Source organism: Bubalus bubalis, chromosome 2 (assembly GCF_019923935.1).
Source record: "Bubalus bubalis isolate 160015118507 breed Murrah chromosome 2, NDDB_SH_1, whole genome shotgun sequence".
NCBI classification, from domain to species: Eukaryota; Metazoa; Chordata; class Mammalia; order Artiodactyla; family Bovidae; genus Bubalus; species Bubalus bubalis.
The window spans coordinates 94232873-94252510 of NC_059158.1; the positions used below are offsets into that span (position 1 = coordinate 94232873).

Genomic DNA, 19638 nt, shown 5'->3' on the forward strand with positions numbered 1-19638 from the left:
TCACTTCTCACTTTCATGCATTGGAGAAGGCAATGGCAACCCACTCCAGTGTTCTTGCCTGGAGAATCCTAGGGACAGGGGAGCCTGGTGGGCTTCCGTCTGTGGGGTCGCACAGAGTCGGACACGACTGAAGCGACTTAGCAGCAGCAGCAGCAGCAGTGAATATGTACTATTTAAAGAAACCAAATTAGATTCTTTTAACTAAATTCAAACCCCAACTAATAAGTAATTGTTAAGAGCTTCAACTTTAAGAAGGAATGAGATTTTTTTCCCCCACCTGCTTTTTTCAGTAATTGAGATATAAACAGGAGTGAAATTTAACAAGTTGCACTACACAGAACAGAACATTCTGCACATTTGATGTCTCCTTGGCAATATCTTCTGATTTCCACTCAGACAATGTCTGATTCATGAAACGATAGGACAGATATTGTTACTAACAGTTAGACCTACTGCTGGCTCTTATCTGAGCACCTCCCCTCAGTCTGACACAATGCTCCCAAAGTTTCTGACAGACATTCTGTTCTGGAGGTTATAATGTCCTCTGTCCTCACAGTGGGGGTCAAATATTGCATCTGTGCTACCAAACGGACAGGAAATATTCAGCTTTGGTTACTGAAACAAATGACATGTGATTTCATTTAAACTTTAAGACATATTCAGAGATTTTCCAGTATACTTCAATATAAGGGCACAGTATTTCTTAAATGATGATTAATTGATTTTGAAGATGATGAGTGTGTAGGAAAATGCAATGACAAAAATATTAAGCATTAAAATATTTCACTATAGTAGATCCCATGAAGTAAAACAACTGTTTTCTCTCTACTATATGTGGAATATAAATTATATATAATCTATATATCATATAAGACTCTTAAGAGTCCCTTGGACTGCAAGGAGATCCAACCAGTCCATCCTGAAGATGGATCCTGAAGATCAGTCCTGAGTGTTCATTGGAAGGACTGATGTTGAAGCTGAAACTGAAACTCCAATACTTTGACCACCTGATGCAAAGAACTGACTCATTTGAAAAGACCCTGATGCTGGGAAAGATTGAGGGCAGGAGGAGCAGGGGACAACAGAGGATGAGATGGTTGGATGGCATCACTGACTCGATGGACACGGGTTTGGGTAAACTCCAGGAGTTGGCGATGGACAGGGAGGCCTGGCGTGCTGCGGTCAATGGGGTTGGACATGACTGAGCAACTGAACTAAACTGAACACATTATATCATATATACATATCAGAAATGTGTATATATACACATTATATCATATATACATATCAGAAATATGTATATATACACATTATATCATATATACATATCAGAAATGTGTATATATACACATTATATCATATATACATATCAGAAATGTGTATATATACACATATCATATATACATATCAAAAATGTGTATATATACACATTATATCATATATACATATCAAAAATGTGTATATATACACATTATATCATATATACATATCAGATGATATAATGCGTTCAGTTTAGTTCAGTTGCTCAGTCATGTCCAACCCCATTGACCGCAGCACGCCAGGCCTCCCTGTCCATCACCAACTCCTGGAGTTTACCCAAACCCGTGTCCATCGAGTCAGTGATGCCATCCAACCATCTCATCCTCTGTTGTCCCCTGCTCCTCCTGCCCTCAATCTTTCCCAGCATCAGGGTCTTTTCAAATGAGTCAGTTCTTTGCATCAGGTGGCCAAAGTATTGGAGTTTCAGCTTCAACATCAGTCCTTCCAATGAACACTCAGGACTGATCTCCTTTAGGATGGACTGGTTGGATATGGAGAAGGCAATGGCACCCCACTCCAGTACTCTTGCCTGGAGAATCCCATGGATGGAGGAGCCTGGTAAGCTGCAGTCCATGGGGTCACGAACAGTCAGACACGACTGAGCGACTTCACTTTCATTTTTCACCTTCATGCATTGGAGAAGGAAATGGCAACCCACTCCAGTGTTCTTGCCTGGAGAATCCCAGGGATGGGGGAGCCTAGTGGGCTGCCGTCTATGGGGTTGCACAGAGGTGGACATGACTGAAGTGACTTAGCAGCAGCATATATATATATATATATATTTTTTTTTTACATGTATATTTCCTAATGCTCTTAAACCTCGAAAAGAAAGCAGCAATTTATTGCTGCTGCTTTGAGCATGACACCATATCTGATATATAACTGTTAAAATGCATATTTTATATTTCAATATTATTTCCCTTGTAAACTGGATGCTGTGTCTTTCAGCAAAGGAGAGATCCTAAAGGCTTTGTAAAGTGAAGTTAAAAGGGAGATGGGGAACAGTACTTCATCATATTCCAAAAGTTTGTGGTTCTCTTTATTGGTCTTTCAAAGGCTCTACCAAGAGGAATTACACATTACAATAAGGAATTCAAGTTTATTTTCTCAGCAACAAGTGTGAGAGAAGTTTATCCAGCAAGCCCTGTGATGGAACAAAAGAGCACTGGCTATGGTGTCAGAGGAATCAAGTTCTGCCTCTTACTGCCTACACCTGCTAAGCCTTGTTCCACCCACAGGCTCAAGTTTTTCTGCCACAAATAATTACATCTGCATCACTGCACTACTATGAATTTTTTTTTAATTTTGCCATGTATGGCAAAATTATACAAACTGTTAATTATTACATTTAAAATCTTTAATTTTTCTATTATTGATTGCAACATTGACTTTGTAAGACAAAAGGAAGAAAAGAGAAAAGAAGTAGGATTGAAAAACTTTGCATCTAATTTTTTGGTGGCACAATTAGAATAACCCATTGAGGAAAAAAACAGTAATAAACATTTAAGATAACCAAGGAATGAAGATATGTTTAGACTGAGCTATAGTCTTATTTTGGAAAGACTTTCTGAAGTTGATCCGAAAGAAAAGATACCCAAGAAAATGAAAACGAAGAAGTAAATATAAAATTCTGATAATGATAAAAACTATAGGATACTTGTATTTATAATATATAATACGTGGAATATACTATTTTATGGAACAGTGTATCAGTAATGATTCATCCCATCTTGCAAGGAGCAAAGGAGTAAGGAATGGTAATTGACAGGTGTTAATCATTTGATTGATCTCAAATAAATGTCAGACAAGATTTGATACATTTATTATACAGACAGATTTACACAAATGCACTGAACTTAAAAAAAAAAAGCTTTCCATTGTTTTACGGGTTCTACTGTTTAAAACACAAGAACATACACTAATACTGTAATGTGGTAGGGTGGTAATTATTCATATCCATATAACCACCATGTATTTTATGTCTCTAACACAATAATACATCTATACTTTTTAAAATTCCCCACATACTTCATCTTTCTACACTTTTGACCATGAAACATGGTAGCACACTTTGATAAATATTTAAATTTCTCTCTCCTACACTCAATGCTACTTTAATCAAAGTGTTCTACAGTACATGAGAAGCATCAGACAGTAGTTACTTCCATTATTGATAATATTTGAGCTTACTCTGATAATATGTAAGTATAACTTGCTTTATCTGAATTAGAGGTCTTCATGACAATGTATGTGATCAATTTTTAAGTCCATTATACTTTTCCATTACTATACATTATTTTAGAAAAAAGACATAACAAGATATTTTAACCTTATGCCACAATAAAAGAAACTGTGTTACATTTCAGCTAGCATAGTTTAATCGTATTTTAAAAGAAAAATTATCTTACAAAATCCTAACACTTTAGAATAAACCAAGCGTCATGTTAGCTTACTTAAACAACAGGCAATAGGTATAATATTTTCCAAATCAAGCTTTTTTTCTTAGTCAAATATTTCCCAGTGATTCTCAACAGGAGACAATTTTGTCTCAAGAACATCTGACAGTGTCAAGGCAATGTTTTTAGTTGTCAGAACTAGGGACCATTGACTAAGGGAATCTAATAGAGCCCATGAATGCTACTAAACACTCTGCATGCACAGGATAGCCCTCACAGTAAAGAATTATCCAGGTTTAAATGTCAACAGAACCAAGGATGAGAAACTCTGCCTAAAATTAATATCATAATAAGGTTCTAATAAGAACAAAATTAATACAAGATGATTTTTCAGACCAGCAAGCAATAAGATTCAGGAAAATAATAGCTCAAATGTAGGGCGTATTAGCCATGAACCGGGTGCTGTCTTATTAATTCACTTATCTGTGCTGACCACAGTCCTATGCGTGCATCACTATTTAGAAACTTTATTCTACAGATGACAAAATGAGACTTTAATGTAATTTTATTGCTGAGTGTTACCTATCTTCCCAGAGATTGAGATAAGATTTCAACCATAGCCTGTTAACTCTAAACCATATACTCTTGACTACATCACTATACAATTGACTCTTGAACAACTTTGGCTTGAAATGCACAGGTCCACTTACACATGGATTTTGTTTTTCCTAAATATATACTAGAAACTACAATCTGAAGTTGTTGAATCTGAAGTTGCAGAATTGTGGATATAGAGGACCCAGTGTAAAGTTGAACTCAGATTTTTTACTTCACAGAGGGTTAGCGCCTCTGTTCCCCATTGTTCAAGGGTCAACCCTACTGTCTTTGTGTTGAGAACATGCTTTCTGATATAGGTTTTTTAAAATGCATCACATTTAATAAAATCTATAGAAACCTCTGATGTATTATTCTGTATTAGAAAACCTCATTTTTGAAGATCAATAAAAGTTTAAGACACTGCAGATGTCAGTAAATCATTATTTATTCATTTATCGAGATTCTCATTTCAGCTTTAGTAAATGTATTCAAAATGTCAAGAAGAATGAAAAATGCAATTAAGTGAAACACATCACACTAACAAGAATATGAGAACAGAAACTACTTAGCTCTGGAATAATATTACAAGTGTAAAAGCAAGTTAAAATAAGAGAAAGGCTCATCAAATCATCAGGAGGTCTCACATTTTCAGTATAGCAGAGAGAATTACAGCTACCAAAAATCCTCTCAGGAATAATACAAACTTACTAATTGGAACGTATGGTGTATTCATTTTCTAGGAGTGCCAGAACAAAATACTTGGTGGATTAAACAACACGTTTATTTCTCACAGTTCTAGAGGCTAGAAGTCCAAGTTAAGGTGTTGGCAGGTTCGGTTTCTCCTAAGGCTTCTCGCCTTAATTTGCAGATGGCAGTCTTCTTGCTGTGCCTTCCCATGGCCTTTCCTTTGTGTTCACAACCTTTGTTTCACTTTCTCTTCTTAAAAGGACACCAATCAGATTGGATTAGGGCTTCAAACTAACAGCCTCATTTTTACCTATTTAAAGACCTTATTTCCAAATAAGGTAACATTCTAAGATACTGGAGGTCAGGACCTTAACACTAGATTTTACTGGTACATAATTCTGCTAAATATATGCCAAGAACAATTACTAAAAAGACATGGGGCCTGCCTAGAATTCTCATGGAGGACTAAACAAACAGTTTGTCAGATATTAGGGAAAATCTATAAAAGACTTATAAAAATAGATGGCACTGTGTCAGTTCAAGGTGTTAAAACCTAAAGGGGATGGCCAAGATTCAACTTTTCCCAGACCCATATTGAAATCTGCTTGTGTATATACATGACAGTCATGGTCTCATCAATAGCCCTTTAACATTTTCCCTACATTTACTACACAGAAAAATAAATACATGAAAGATTGCAATAGCCAAAATGCATTGATAGTCAAACTATACTGGATCTTAGTGTAGGTGAGGAAGAGTTAAGTGCAATCTGGAGCCCCTCTGCTTTTAGCTAGGTTTCTTTTTTGTTTGTTTCTTCCTGCATTTTTTTTCCCCCTGTAAACCCACAGGAACATCAGAAGTGCTGCCTTGAGTCTAAGGCAGTGTTTTTCACTAGAATTTAAAGTGTGTTTCTCTGTGCCTGTCAAGAAAGCAAGATCATGGCTGCAGGACATGTTTCTCTCCCTCGTACTTGAAGCAACACAACTTGCCTCCAAAGCTGTCTGTCTACTCAGCAGGACAGTAAAAACAAAGAGGAGAATATGAGAGTCAAGCAGGATAGAAGATAAAGACCAAATGGAGACATGACTGAAGCAAGCATCACAGAGGAGTGTTCTCTGAGAAAAATGGCTAATTGGAACAAGATAAGAAGCATGATAACTAAAGAATACTTGTTAAGAATAAGCAAATCAGTAATACAATTATCAATCTACTGTCATTCTAATGTAATTTGCCATTTCATTCCTGTTCTTAGTCTCCTATATCACATCTAAAATGGTCTTCTGCTATCTCGTCTAACCGCAGGAACCAAAACTCACATGGGTTTGACTGTAATAAATTCTCCCCGTTCAACCTCAACTTGATTACTTATGCTTAAGCAGCACTTTCACCATGTGATTTCATTCCCCTTTTCTAAGTCTCTTCAATTAAAAAGGACATAAACTCTTAATTACTGTTACTTTTCTCCACAATTTGGCCTCACCCTGCAGATTCATGATCCATCCTTATTATTCATTACTTCAGCACACACTGAGTTAAGTAATGCCAGTCTCATTATTCTAAGATCCTGTCACTAGTCAGCCTAAAATATCTTCCCTTTCCCCTTGCACTGACCATAGACACATTATCTTCTGATTTAGTTTTTCTTTTCCTCTTTTTTTTGGAAGGGGGGGGGGGCACTGCATCATGCGGGATCTTACCTCCTTGCTGCTGCTGCTAAGTCACTTCAGTCGTGTCTGACTCTGTGTGACCCCATAGACGGCAGCCCACCAGGCTCCCCCGTCCCTGGGATTCTCCAGGCAAGAACACTGGAGTGGGTTGCCATTTCCTTCTGCAATGCATGAAAGTGAAAAGTGAAAGTGAAAGGTGCTCAGTCGTGTCCGACTCTTCACGACCCCATGGAATACAGCCTACCAGGCTCCTCCGTCCATGGGATTTTCCAGGCAAGAGTACTAGAGTGGGTTGCCATTGTCTTCTCCTTGACCTGGGATCAAACCCACATCTGCAGTGGAAGCACAGAGTCTTAACCACTAGGCCTTTAGGGAAGTCCCAACACCTCATCTGCTGAAACCCAGCTAGTAGCCAGTCCATAGTCCATTTCCAACTTATGGCTTCCGAGAGGATAACACCAGAGCTGAAGCTAACAATCCATATACCTTCTGAATATCTTAACTTGTATCTCTCAAAATTATCTCAGATTAAACATAACATTTAATTCATTTTTGCCTCCAAAAATAACTGTTCCTGCCCCCAGAGTTTCTTTTATATACTCAGCCAAGAGAGACCTAAGAATCAACCTTCACTGTCCCTCCCCTTTACTCTCCCCTGCATCCAGTCATTCATTAAACCTGACTGAAATATCTCTTTAAAATTCTTTCATATCTAGTACTGTCTCTCTGTGTTCTTTATCACATTATTCATCATCTCTCACCTAGCCCAGGGTGTTAGTTTCCTAACCCTCTTCTGTGTCACTTCATCCTATTTTAATTCACCAAACTATAGCTCTGTAGCATGGGAACCAAAGCCCATCTCGATCTAGACTCTGGAGTAGTGGTCAGCTTCCACCACTATGACATCCCCAAGCCAGCAATATCTTCCTGGCCCATGACTAATGGTGAATGTCTCTAAGTTTTTGTACAGGGAGGGCCACAATCTAAAATGGCTTTCTTTCATTATCTTTCACACAAATTCTTAAACGTGTTTCAAGCAGTTTAAAGCTTGAGGAAGTCTTCCCTGACTTCATGGGCAGACCTGGTCATGTCATCTCCAAAATTCTATTTTGTACAAACTCTGTTTTGACATTGGTAATCTTTTCATATATTCCTTGTACATTATTCTAGCAAGTAGCTAGTGGGCAAGGTTGGGAGTAATGCAGTTTTTTCATGTATATATTCCCAGAATATATCAGGAAATTATTCCACAGAAGATATCAAACAGATGCCTGATAACTATTAGTCACCTAATACATTTATGGTGGTGGTGGTTTAGTCACCAAGTTGTGTCTGCTTCTCGTGATCCCATGGTCTGTAGCCCATCAGGATCCTCTGTCCGTGGGATTTTCTAGGCAAGAATACTGTAGTGGTTTTCTTGCCTTCTCCAGGGGATCTTCCCTGACCCAGGGATTGAACCCAGGTCTCCTGCACTGCAGGCAGATTATTTACCAACTGAGCTACCAGGGAAGCCTAAAAGAGGCTGAGAAGGTAAGCAAAGCCACAGAGAAAATCTAAAACAGAAATAAACACTTCTCACCTCAGGACGTTCAGCTGCGCTAAGAATGGAGCCTCACTATTACCATCAGGATTCAAAACTATACACCTGATTCATAGAGAAAGGTCAGTTACAAATTCTAATTATCTGCTCTGAAAATTCCTTCATCCACAAATGTGCTAGTCTTTAGAAAATTGTTTAATTACTACTATTATCAAATATTAAATGTAATAGACTCTTATGTGGGAAGTAACCTCTTGAAATATTAAATAAGATAAAAGCAATAAAATAAAACAAAGTCCATACACAGCAGCACCATTTTCCTGATATCAGAGTTCTCTTAAGTGAATTTTCTAGAAAACTGAAATTTATTAACAAAGCTTTGAAAACATTTACTCTTAAGTTTGATGCTTTTTAACTGTGGTCCTGAAGAAGACTCTTGAGAGTCCCTTGGACAGCAAGGAGATCAAACCAGTAAGGAAATAAACCCTGAATAGTCATTGCAAGGACGGATGCTGAAGCTGAAGCTACAATATCTTGGCCACTTGATGCAAAGAGCTGACTCATTGGAAAAGATCTTGATGCCAGTAAAGACTGAGGGCAAGAGGAGAAGTGGATGACAGAGGATGATACAGTTGGATGGTACCACTGACTCAATGGATGTGAGTTTGAGCAAACTCAGGGAGACAGTGAAGGACAGGGAAGCCTGGAGTGCTTCATGGTGTTGCAAAGTGTTGGACATGACTTAGCGACTAAACAATTCATAAAAATCTCCTTAAAAGATATCAATTTCTTAATTCAATTCCTAAAACACAGTACATAGAGTAAAATTTATTCCTGATTAACATCATCACTGTGACAGACCCATGCTATCCTGATCTACAACATTGTGATTCCCTCAGAAGTTAATAATTATAGGACTGTATGTCTCCATGTAATGACACTGCCTTTTAAAGTTTCACATACTTAATAGAGCTTCTTCAATAGCCTTGAAATAAGATGACACTTAAGTTGTCAGTGTGCCTAACTCTAATGGCCAATCTTGCAATCTTGTAATCTGTGGGCTTAAAAAAAAAAAAAATCACATAAACTCTATTGGGGTTGAAAAATGTGTTTTATTCCAGTAAGTAGTTCCTGAATAAAACTCACAGGCTTATTATACGTGGTTACAATTATTCTGAGCCCCAGAGCTCTGCTGTTTCAAATGGATGAAATCACTATCACTCAAAAAATGTTTAATTACTGACTATAACATATGTACTCTGGAGTTCCAAAATAATACTAATTGAATAGTTTGACAGTATCCTCAGGGAAAGTTACTCAACTCAATTCTGACTATAAAAAAATTAGCTACGTGAGAAATAACAGATGAAAAGAAAAAGCAAAAATGTGAAAAAGGCAAGTTCAAATGAAACAGCAGAATCCATACTGCATGGTTTTAGAAGTCAAGACTTGACACCTTTAGAAATATTTAATCATACAGCTCCATCCACCAGAACATCGACACAAGCTTCCCTAACCAGGAAACCTTGACAAGCCACCTGTACAAACCCACACACAGTGAGGAAACGCCACAATAAAGAGAACTCCACAAACTGCCAGAATACAGAAAGGACACCCCAAACTCAGCAATTTAAACAAGATGAAGAGACAGAGGAATACCCAGCAGATAAAGGAACAGGATAAATGCCCACCAAACCAAACAAAAGAGGAAGAGATAGGGAATCTACCTGATAAAGAATTCCGAATAATGATAGTGAAATTGATCCAAAATCTTGAAATTAAAATTGAATCACAGATAAATAGCCTGGAGCCATGGATTGAGAAGATGCAAGAAAGATTTAACAAGGACTTAGAAGAAATAAAAAAGAGTCAATATATAATGAATAATGCAATAAGTGAAATTAAAAACACTCTGGAGGCAACAAATAGTAGAATAACAGAGGCAGAAGATAGGATTAGTGAATTAGAGATAGAATGGTAGAAATAAATGAATCAGAGAGGATAAAAGGAAAACGAATTAAAAGAAATGAGGACAATCTCAGAGACCTCCAGGACAATATTAAACGCTACAACATTCGAATCATAGGGGTCCCAGAAGAAGAAGACAAAAAGAAAGACCATGAGAAAATACTTGAGGAGATAATAGTTGAAAACTTCCTTAAAATGGGGAAGGAAATAATCACCCAAGTCCAAGAAACCCAGAGAGTCCCAAACAGGATAAACCCAAGGCGAAACGCCCCAAGACACATATTAATCAAATTAACAAAGATCAAACACAAAGAACAAATACTAAAAGCAGCAAGGGAAAAACAACAAATAACACACAAGGGAATACCCATAAGGGTAACAGCTGATCTTTCAATAGAAACTCTTCAAGCCAGGAGGGAATGGCAAGACATACTTAAAATGATGAAAGAAAATAACCTACAGCCAAGATTATTGTACCCAGCAAGGATCTCATGCAAGTATGAAGGAGAAATCAAAAGCTTTTCAGACAAGCAAAAGCTGAGAGAATTCTGCACCACCAAACCAGCTCTCCAACAAATATTAAGGATATTCTCTAGACAGGAAACACAAAAACGGTGTATAAATTCGAACCCAAAACAATAATGTAAATGGCAACGGGATCATACTTATCAGTAATTACCTTAAACATAAATGGGTTGAATGCCCCAACTAAAAGACAAAGACTGGCTGAATGGATACAAAAACAAGACCCCTACATATGTTGTCTACAAGAGACCCACCTCAAAACAGGGGACACATACAGACTGAAAGTGAAGGGCTGGAAAAAGATTTTCCATGCAAATAGGGACCAAAAGCAAGCAGGAGTAGCAATACTCATATCAGATAAAATAGACTTTAAAACAAAGGCTGTGAAAAGAGACAAAGATGGTCACTATATAATGATCAAAGGATCAATCCAAGAAGAAGATATAACAATTATAAATATATATGCACCCAACATGGGAGCACCGCAGTATGTAAGACAAATGCTAACAAGTATGAAAGGAGAAATTAACAATAACACAATAATAGTGGGAGACTTTAATACCCCACACACACATATGGATAGATCAACTAAACAGAAAATTAACAAGGAAACACAAACTTTAAACAATACAATAGACCAGTTAGACCTAATTGATATCTATAGGACATTTCATCCCAATACAATGAATTTCACCTTTTTCTCAAGCGCACATGGAACCTTCTCCAGGATAGATCACATCCTGGGCCATAAAGCTAGCCTTGGTAAATTCAAAAAAATAGAAATCATTCCAAGCATCTTTTCTGACCACAATGCAGTAAGATTAGATCTCAATTACAGGAGAAAAACTATTAAAAATTCCAACATATGGAGGCTGAACAACACGCTGCTGAATAACCAACAAATCACAGAAGAAATCAAAAAAGAAATCAGAATTTGCATAGAAACGAATGAAAATGGAAACACAACAACCCAAAACCTGTGGGACACGGTAAAAGCAGTCCTAAGGGGAAAGTTCATAGCAATACAGGCACACCTCAAGAAACAAGAAAAAAGTCAAATAAATAACCTAACTCTACACCTAAAGCAACTAGAAAAGGAAGAAATGAAGAACCCCAGGGTTAGTAGAAGGAAAGAAATCTTAAAACTTAGAGCAGAAATAAATGCAAAAGAAACAAAAGAGATCATAGCAAAAATCAACAAAACCAAAAGCTGGTTTTTTGAAAGGATAAATAAAATTGACAAACCATTAGCCAGACTCATCAAGAAACAAAGGGAGAAAAATCAAATCAATAAAATTAGAAACGAAAATTGAGAGATCACAACAGAAAACACAGAAACACAAAGGATCATAAGAGAGTACTATCAACAATTATATGCCAATAAAATGGACAACGTGGAAGAAATGGACAAATTCTTAGAAAAGTACAACTTTCCAAAACTCGACCAGGAAGAAATAGAAAATCTTAACAGACCCATCACAAGCACGGAAATTGAAACTGTAATAAAAAATCTTCCAGCAAACAAAAGCCCAGGTCCAGACGGCTTCACAGCTGAATTCTACCAAAAATTTAGAGAAGAGCTAACACCTATCCTGCTCAAACTCTTCCAGAAATTTGCAGAGGATGGTAAACTTCCAAACTCATTCTATGAGGCCACCATCACCCTAATACCAAAACCTGACAAAGATCCCACAAAAAAAGAAAACTACAGTAGGCCAATATCACTGATGAACATAGATGCAAAAATCCTTAACAAAATTCTAGCAATCAGAATCCAACAACACATTAAAAAGATCATACACCATGACCAAGTGGGCTTTATCCCAGGGATGCAAGGATTCTTCAATATCCGCAAATCAATCAACGTAATACACCACATTAACAAATTGAAAAATAAAAACCATATGATTATCTCAATAGATGCAGAGAAAGCCTTTGACAAAATTCAACATCCATTTATGATAAAAACTCTCCAGAAAGCAGGAATAGAAGGAACATACCTCAACATAATAAAAGCTATATATGACAAACCCACAGCAAACATTATCCTCAATGGTGAAAAATTGAAAGCATTTCCTCTAAAGTCAGGAACAAGACAAGGGTGCCCACTTTCACCATTACTGTTCAACATAGTTTTGGAAGATTTGGCCACAGCAATCAGAGCAGAAAAAGAAATAAAAGGAATCCAAATTGGAAAAGAAGTAAAGCTCTCACTATTTGCAGATGACATGATCCTCTACATAGAAAATCCTAAAGACTCCACCAGAAAATTACTAGAACTAATCAATGACTACAGTAAAGATGCAGGATATAAAATCAACACACAGAAATCCCTTGCATTCCTATACACTAATAATGAGAAAACAGAAAGAGAAATTAAGGAAACAATTCCATTCACCATTGCAACGGAAAGAATAAAATACTTAGGAATATATCTACCTAAAGAAACTAAAGACCTATATATAGAAAACTATAAAACACTGCTGAAAGAAATCAAAGAGGACACTAACAGATGGAGAAATATACCATGTTCATGGATTGGAAGAATCAATATAGTGAAAATGAGTATACTACCCAAAGCAATTTATAGATTCAATGCAATCCCTATCAAGCTACCAACAGTATTCTTCACAGAGCTAGAACAAATAATTTCACAATTTGTATGGAAATACAAAAAACCTTGAATAGCCAAAGCTATCTTGAGAAAGAAGAATGGAACTGGAGGAATCAACCTGCCTGACTTCAGGCTCTACTACAAAGCCACAGTTATCAAGACAGTATGGTACTGGCACAAAGACAGAAATATAGATCAATGGAACAAAATAGAAAGCCCAGAGATAAATCCACGCATATATGGACACCTTATCTTTGACAATGGAGGGAAGAATATACAATGGATTAAAGACAATCTCTTTAACAAGTGGTGCTGGGAAATCTGGTCAACCACTTGTAAAAGAATGAAACTAGAACACTTTCTAACACCATACACAAAAATAAACTCAAAATGGATTAAAGATCTCAACATAAGACCAGAAACTATAAAACTCCTAGAGGAGAACATAGGCAAAACACTCTCTGACATACATCACAGCAGGATCCTCTATGACCCACCTCCCAGAATATTGGAAATAAAAGCAAAAATAGGGAGGAGGGTTCAGGATGGGGAACACATGTATACCTGTGGTAGATTCATTTTGATGTTTGGCAAAACTAATACAATTATGTAAAGTTTAAAAATAAAATTTAAAAAAAAATTAAAAAATAAAATAAAATAAACAAATGGGACCTAATTAACCTTAAAAGCTTCTGCACATCAAAGGAAGCTATTAGCAAGGTGAAAAGACAGCCTTCAGAATGGGAGAGGATAATAGCAAATGAAGCAACTGACAAACAACTAATCTCCAGAATATACAAGCAACTCTACAGCTCAACTCCAGAAAAATAAATGACCCAATCAAAAAATGGGCCAAAGAACTAAACAGACATTCCTCCAGAGAAGACATACAGATGGCTCACAAACACATGAAAAGATGCTCAACATCACTCATTATCAGAGAAATGCAAATCAAAACCACTATGAGGTACCATTTCACACCAGTCAGAATGGCTGCGATCCAAAAGTCTACAAGCAATAAATGCTGGAGAGGGTGTGGAGAAAAGGGAACCCTCTTACACTGTTGGTGGGAATGCAAACTAGTACAGCCACTATGGAGAACAGTGTGGAGATTCCTTAAAAAACTGGAAATAGAACTGCCTTATGATTCAGCAATTGCACTGCTGGGCATACACACTGAGGAAACCAGAAGGAAAAGAGACATGTGTACCCCCATGTTCATCGCAGCACTGTTTATAATAGCCAGGACATGGAAGCAACCTAGATGTCCGTCAGCAGATGAGTGGATAAGAAAGCTGTGGTACATATACACAATAGAGTATTACTCAGCCATTAAAAAGAACACATTTGAATCAGTTCTAATGAGGTGGATGAAACTGGAGCCTATTATACAGAGTGAAGTAAGCCAGAAAGAAAAACACCAATACAGTATACTAACGCATATATATGGAATTTAGAAAGATGGTAACAATAACCCTGTGTACGAGACAGCAAAAGAGACACTGATGTATAGAACAGTCTTATGGACTCTGTTGGAGAGGGAGAGGGTGGGAAGATTTGGGAGAATGGCATTGAAACATGTGTAATATCATGTATGAAATGAGTTGCCAGTCCAGGTTCGATGCACGATACTGGATGCTTGGGGCTGGTGCACTGGGACGACCCAGAGAGATGGAATGGGGAGGGAGGAGGGAGGAGGGTTCAGGATGGGGAACACATGTATACCTGTGGTGGATTCATTTTGATATTAGGCAAAACTAATACAATTTTGTAAAGTTTAAAAATAAAATAAAATTAAAAAAAAGAAAAGAAATATTTATTCATAGTTTTTTAATGTAAAATTACAATGGTTATCAGAATATTAATAACAGAAATTTGTACAACAGTGTATATCACATATAATTTAAGAATCAGAAGACTCAGATTCCTTTGAGGTCTAGTGGTTAGGACCTCATTCTTTCACTTCCAAGGGCACAGCACAGCCAAAAAGTAAATAAATAATTTAAAAAAAAATCAAAAGACTTGTACTTAAATTGACATTGAATTTTCATATGAAATGGCAGATTTTTTAAGAAGTCCTACAACATACTTTCATTGATATTTCTGATCAAGTAATTTCCTGTAAACTGTCTTGGACACTGGTTCAGGAAAAGATGAAATAAAATGTATATTCTTCATATAATTAATATGTAACATAGGTAATACACTGTATAGTTTACAAAATTACAGGTCTATGGAAATTAGCATTGTGTCATGTCTAAAGAAAAAAATCCAAGTGAGGACATTATGACTTTTGTTAATATCCTCTGATCACTGAAGCTCATTAGCTCTCCTAGATCACTTCTATGACAATAATAAATGAGAAGAAAAAGAAAATAAAGTTTATTGGTTTTCTAAGTTTTACTCAAGCAAAACTCAAATCATATAAGATATACTTCTCCTTGAATTTTCTCAGTATATTTCTACCCAGTACTTGGGTATTTTAGTGTCTGTAGAAATTTAATAATTTCTAAGATCTGCTACCAAACACAGTTTATAAAACAAAGTTGTTAAGAATAAGCAACAAATACTATTGCAATGATTGGATACACCAAAAGCCCAATTCCCAAGCAAAACTGTGTGAACACTTTGCAAAGGTCAGTATAAAATTGTCACCTTTGAATCCATAGTCATTTTCACAAGCTCCAATCTCTTAAAAAAACGTACTCAACAAAAGTTATTTAATGAAAGACAGGCTTTACCTAAGTTAAAATTCACCGAGTTTCAATTAAACATCAACTTCAGTTGACATTTTTTCTGGGGATGGGGGTAGAGACAAGTGACATCCAACAATTTCGGGGATGGCCTTAAACATGTTTAGAAAAATTAAGAGGGAAAAAAATTGCCTCACATACTGACTCCAAATTCTGGTCAACTCAAGCCCCACTCCCACCATCATGAGCTGCCTATTTTGGGAACATGGCTGTCACCCTTCTACCATCCTTCCTTTTTTTTTTGCAACTTCTCCAGTTCCAGTATCAACCTATACACACTCCTACATCTCCCTTTCCTCTTTCCCACATCACAGCTCTCAACACTCACTTTTATTCCCCTACATTACTGCTTGAACTATTATAAGAGGAAACCATATGGATTGGAAGAATTTTTTTTAAAAAACCCACAAACTACTTGTATGCTGCTGCTGCTAAGTCGCTTCAGTCGTGTCCGACTTTGTGCGACCCCCATAGACGGCCACCCATCAGGCTCCCCCGTCCCTGGGATTCTCCAGGCAAGAACACTGGAGTGGGTTGCCATTTCCTTCTCCAGTGCATGAAAGTGAAAAATGAAAGTGAAGTCGCTCAGTCGTGTCCGACTCTTAGCTACCCCATGGACTGCAGCCTACCAGGCTCCTCCATCCATGGGATTTTCCAGGCAAGAGTACTGGAGTAGGGTGCCATTGCCTTCTCCAAAACTACTTGTATAGGTGTAAGTAATCCCGATTTTTTGCTCAAAAACCTAAAGCATTACTTAATTTCTAAGCCTTAAGAAAAGGGTAAGACTTGGTATCTTATGATTTATGTTAAAAAGTATAGGAGTATAATACTCTAGCAATATTTTAAACAAAAACTATGAGTTACTACATGTGACATGATGTCTTACGAAATATCCCATGGAAATCCTAGAAGAAACTATTTTACCTTTTAGTTCAGTTGCTTAGTCATGTCTGACTTTTTGCGACCCTGTGGACTTCAGCACACCAGGCTTCCCTGTCCATCTCCAAACCCTGGGGCCTACTCAAGCTCATGTCCAGCGTGTTGGTGATGCCATCCAACCATCTCATCCTCTGTTGTCCCCTTCTCCTCCCACCTTCAATCTTTCCCAGTATTAGGGTCTTTTCCAATGAGTTGGTTCTTCACATCAGGTGGCCAGAGTACTGGAGTTTCAGCTTCAGCATCAGCCCTTCCAATGAATATTCCTTTAGGATTCATTAACAGGTTGGATCTCCTTGCAGCACAAGCGACTCTCAAGAGACTTCTCCAATACCACAGTTCAAAAGTATCAATTCTTTGGCACTCAGCTTTCTTTATAGTCCAGCTCTCACACCCATACATGACCACTGGAAAAAACATAGCCTTGACTAGACGGATCTTTGTTGGCAAAGTAATGTCTTTGCTTTTTAATATGCTGTCTAGGTTGGTCATAGCTTTTCTTCCAAGGAGCAAGTGTCTTTTAATTTCATAGCTGAAGCCAACATCTGCAGTGATTTTGGAGCGCCCCAAAATAAAGTCTCTCACTGTTTCCTTTGTTTCCCCATCTATTTGCCATGAAGTAATGGGACCAGATGCCATGATCTTAGTTACATGAGATATAAAATTAGTAGCAAACCAATACCCATTACATCAGTGAATAACTAGCTTGTAACAAATTCAAAACAAAAGCAATATTTTGTTGTTTTGAAAGCCTTATGATGAAACCTGTGTATATGTTTTAGAAAAAATTATGCTCAATAATTTTGAAAATAAAAACTTAGGATGTTAAGTAAGAAGCAATTCCATGAAAAAAGAAAAGTGTTTATCTCAAAACAGGAAAATTATTTTGAAGGCAATATTTTTAAGGGAGATCAATTTATATTATATATAAAGATAACTCATAGTTGTAATTAATACATAAATGGTAATATTATGCTTTAGAAAGCCTTTTAAGCAACTTTTTCTAGAATTTTAATAATGCTGAATTATTTTCCCTTGGTAATTCATAGTGCAAAATCTACTTCATTACAATATTTTGGCAAGGTAGCTTTCTATTAGGGTTTTGGTTTTTATACTCCTGAACTTAGTTTTTTCATTAAATATTCATTTTTCATAATAGAAAATAAAAGAAAATGTCAAAAATAGATACTTCAAGGATTTTCAATATAAACTTATTACTTTGAAAACAAGATAAGGGAATCAGGAATCCTCAGAATGTTGGGCCAAATTACAACTTAGGTTGTTTTCTTTTTTTTATATATAACCATGTACATATAATACGTTTTATTTTTTTTTTCTTGTTAGAATAGGTGATTTTATTAATTCTTTTTTTAATTTTATTTTAACTTTACAATATTGTATTGGTTTTGCCATATATCAAGATGAATCTGCCACAGGTATACATGTGAACCCCATTCTGAACCCTTCTCCCTCCTCCCTCCCCATACCATCCCTCTGGGTCATCCCAGTGCTCCAGCCCGAAGCATCCAGTATCGTGCATCGAACCTGGACTGGTGACATGTTTCATATATGATATTATACATATTTCAATGCCATTCTCCCAAATCATCCCACCCTCTCCCTCTCCCACAGAGTCCAAAAGACTGTTCTATACATATAATACTTTTTAAAAGAAAAATAAAATTAACTTATTTGTCTATTTCATAAAAAAAAGATCAATCTATGTATAAACTTTACGTATTCTGCTAATTCTTATTTTTATGAATTGGATCTTGTGCCTTTGTTAACATTTTCCCCATTCTCCCCACTTATTCATTAATATACATTTTCTTCAAAATTGAATCCAAATCTAATCCCCTGCAAAGCTTTAAATACTTAACTACCAGATCTCACTCATCTCCTCCCTTTTAAATTATGCATTAGCCTTGTGTTTGTTAAGATACTTTTCACTTACTTGAGTTTTAACTCTTAGTGGATTTTTTGAAAGTAGAACTAGGTGTTTTATCTCCTTCTGTGAAAAGTAGGGTTTCCCTGGTGGCTCAGATGGTAAAGAATCTGCCTGCAATGTGAGAGACCTGGGTGTGATCCCTTGGGTTTGGAAGATCCCTGAAGGAGGGCATGGCAACCTACTCCAGTATTCTTGCCTGGAGAACCCTCATGGACAGAGGAGCCTGGCAGGTTACAGTCCATGGGGCTGTGAGAGTCGGACATGACTGACTAAGCACACAGCACACATTCCAAGTAGATATCAATATATATTTGGACTTATTTATAAATTCATAATGCTGTCCACTGGAGAAGGGAATGGCAAACCACTTCAGTATTCTTGCCTTGAGAACCCCATGAACAGTATGAAAAGGCAAAAATATAGGACACTGAAAGATGAACTCCCAGGTCGGTAGGTGCTCAATATGCTACTGGAGATCAGTGGAGAAATAACTCCAGAAAGAATGAAGGGATGGAGCCAAAGCAAAACAATACCCAGCTGTGGATGGGACTGGTGATATAAGCAAGGTCTGATGCTGTAAAGAGCAATATCGCATAGGAACCTGGAATGTTAGGTCCATGAATCAAGGCAAATTGGAAGTGGTCAAACAGGAGACGGCAAGAGTAAACATCGACATTCTAGGAATCA

General features: G+C 36.9%; 1 protein-coding gene and 1 long non-coding RNA gene across 4 annotated transcripts in view; both read right to left on the bottom strand.

The window, feature by feature from the left end:
- The window catches only part of GALNT13 (polypeptide N-acetylgalactosaminyltransferase 13), a 962305-nt gene that overhangs the window by 483275 nt on the left and 459392 nt on the right, over positions 1 to 19638 (bottom strand). The window lies entirely within an intron of this gene.
- LOC123331425 lies at positions 3115 to 6759 on the bottom strand. The gene is made up of 2 exons (XR_006548064.1): positions 6698 to 6759; positions 3115 to 5252 (listed from the first exon to the last, which is right to left on the bottom strand). It is a non-coding gene; the product is annotated as an uncharacterized LOC123331425 (long non-coding RNA).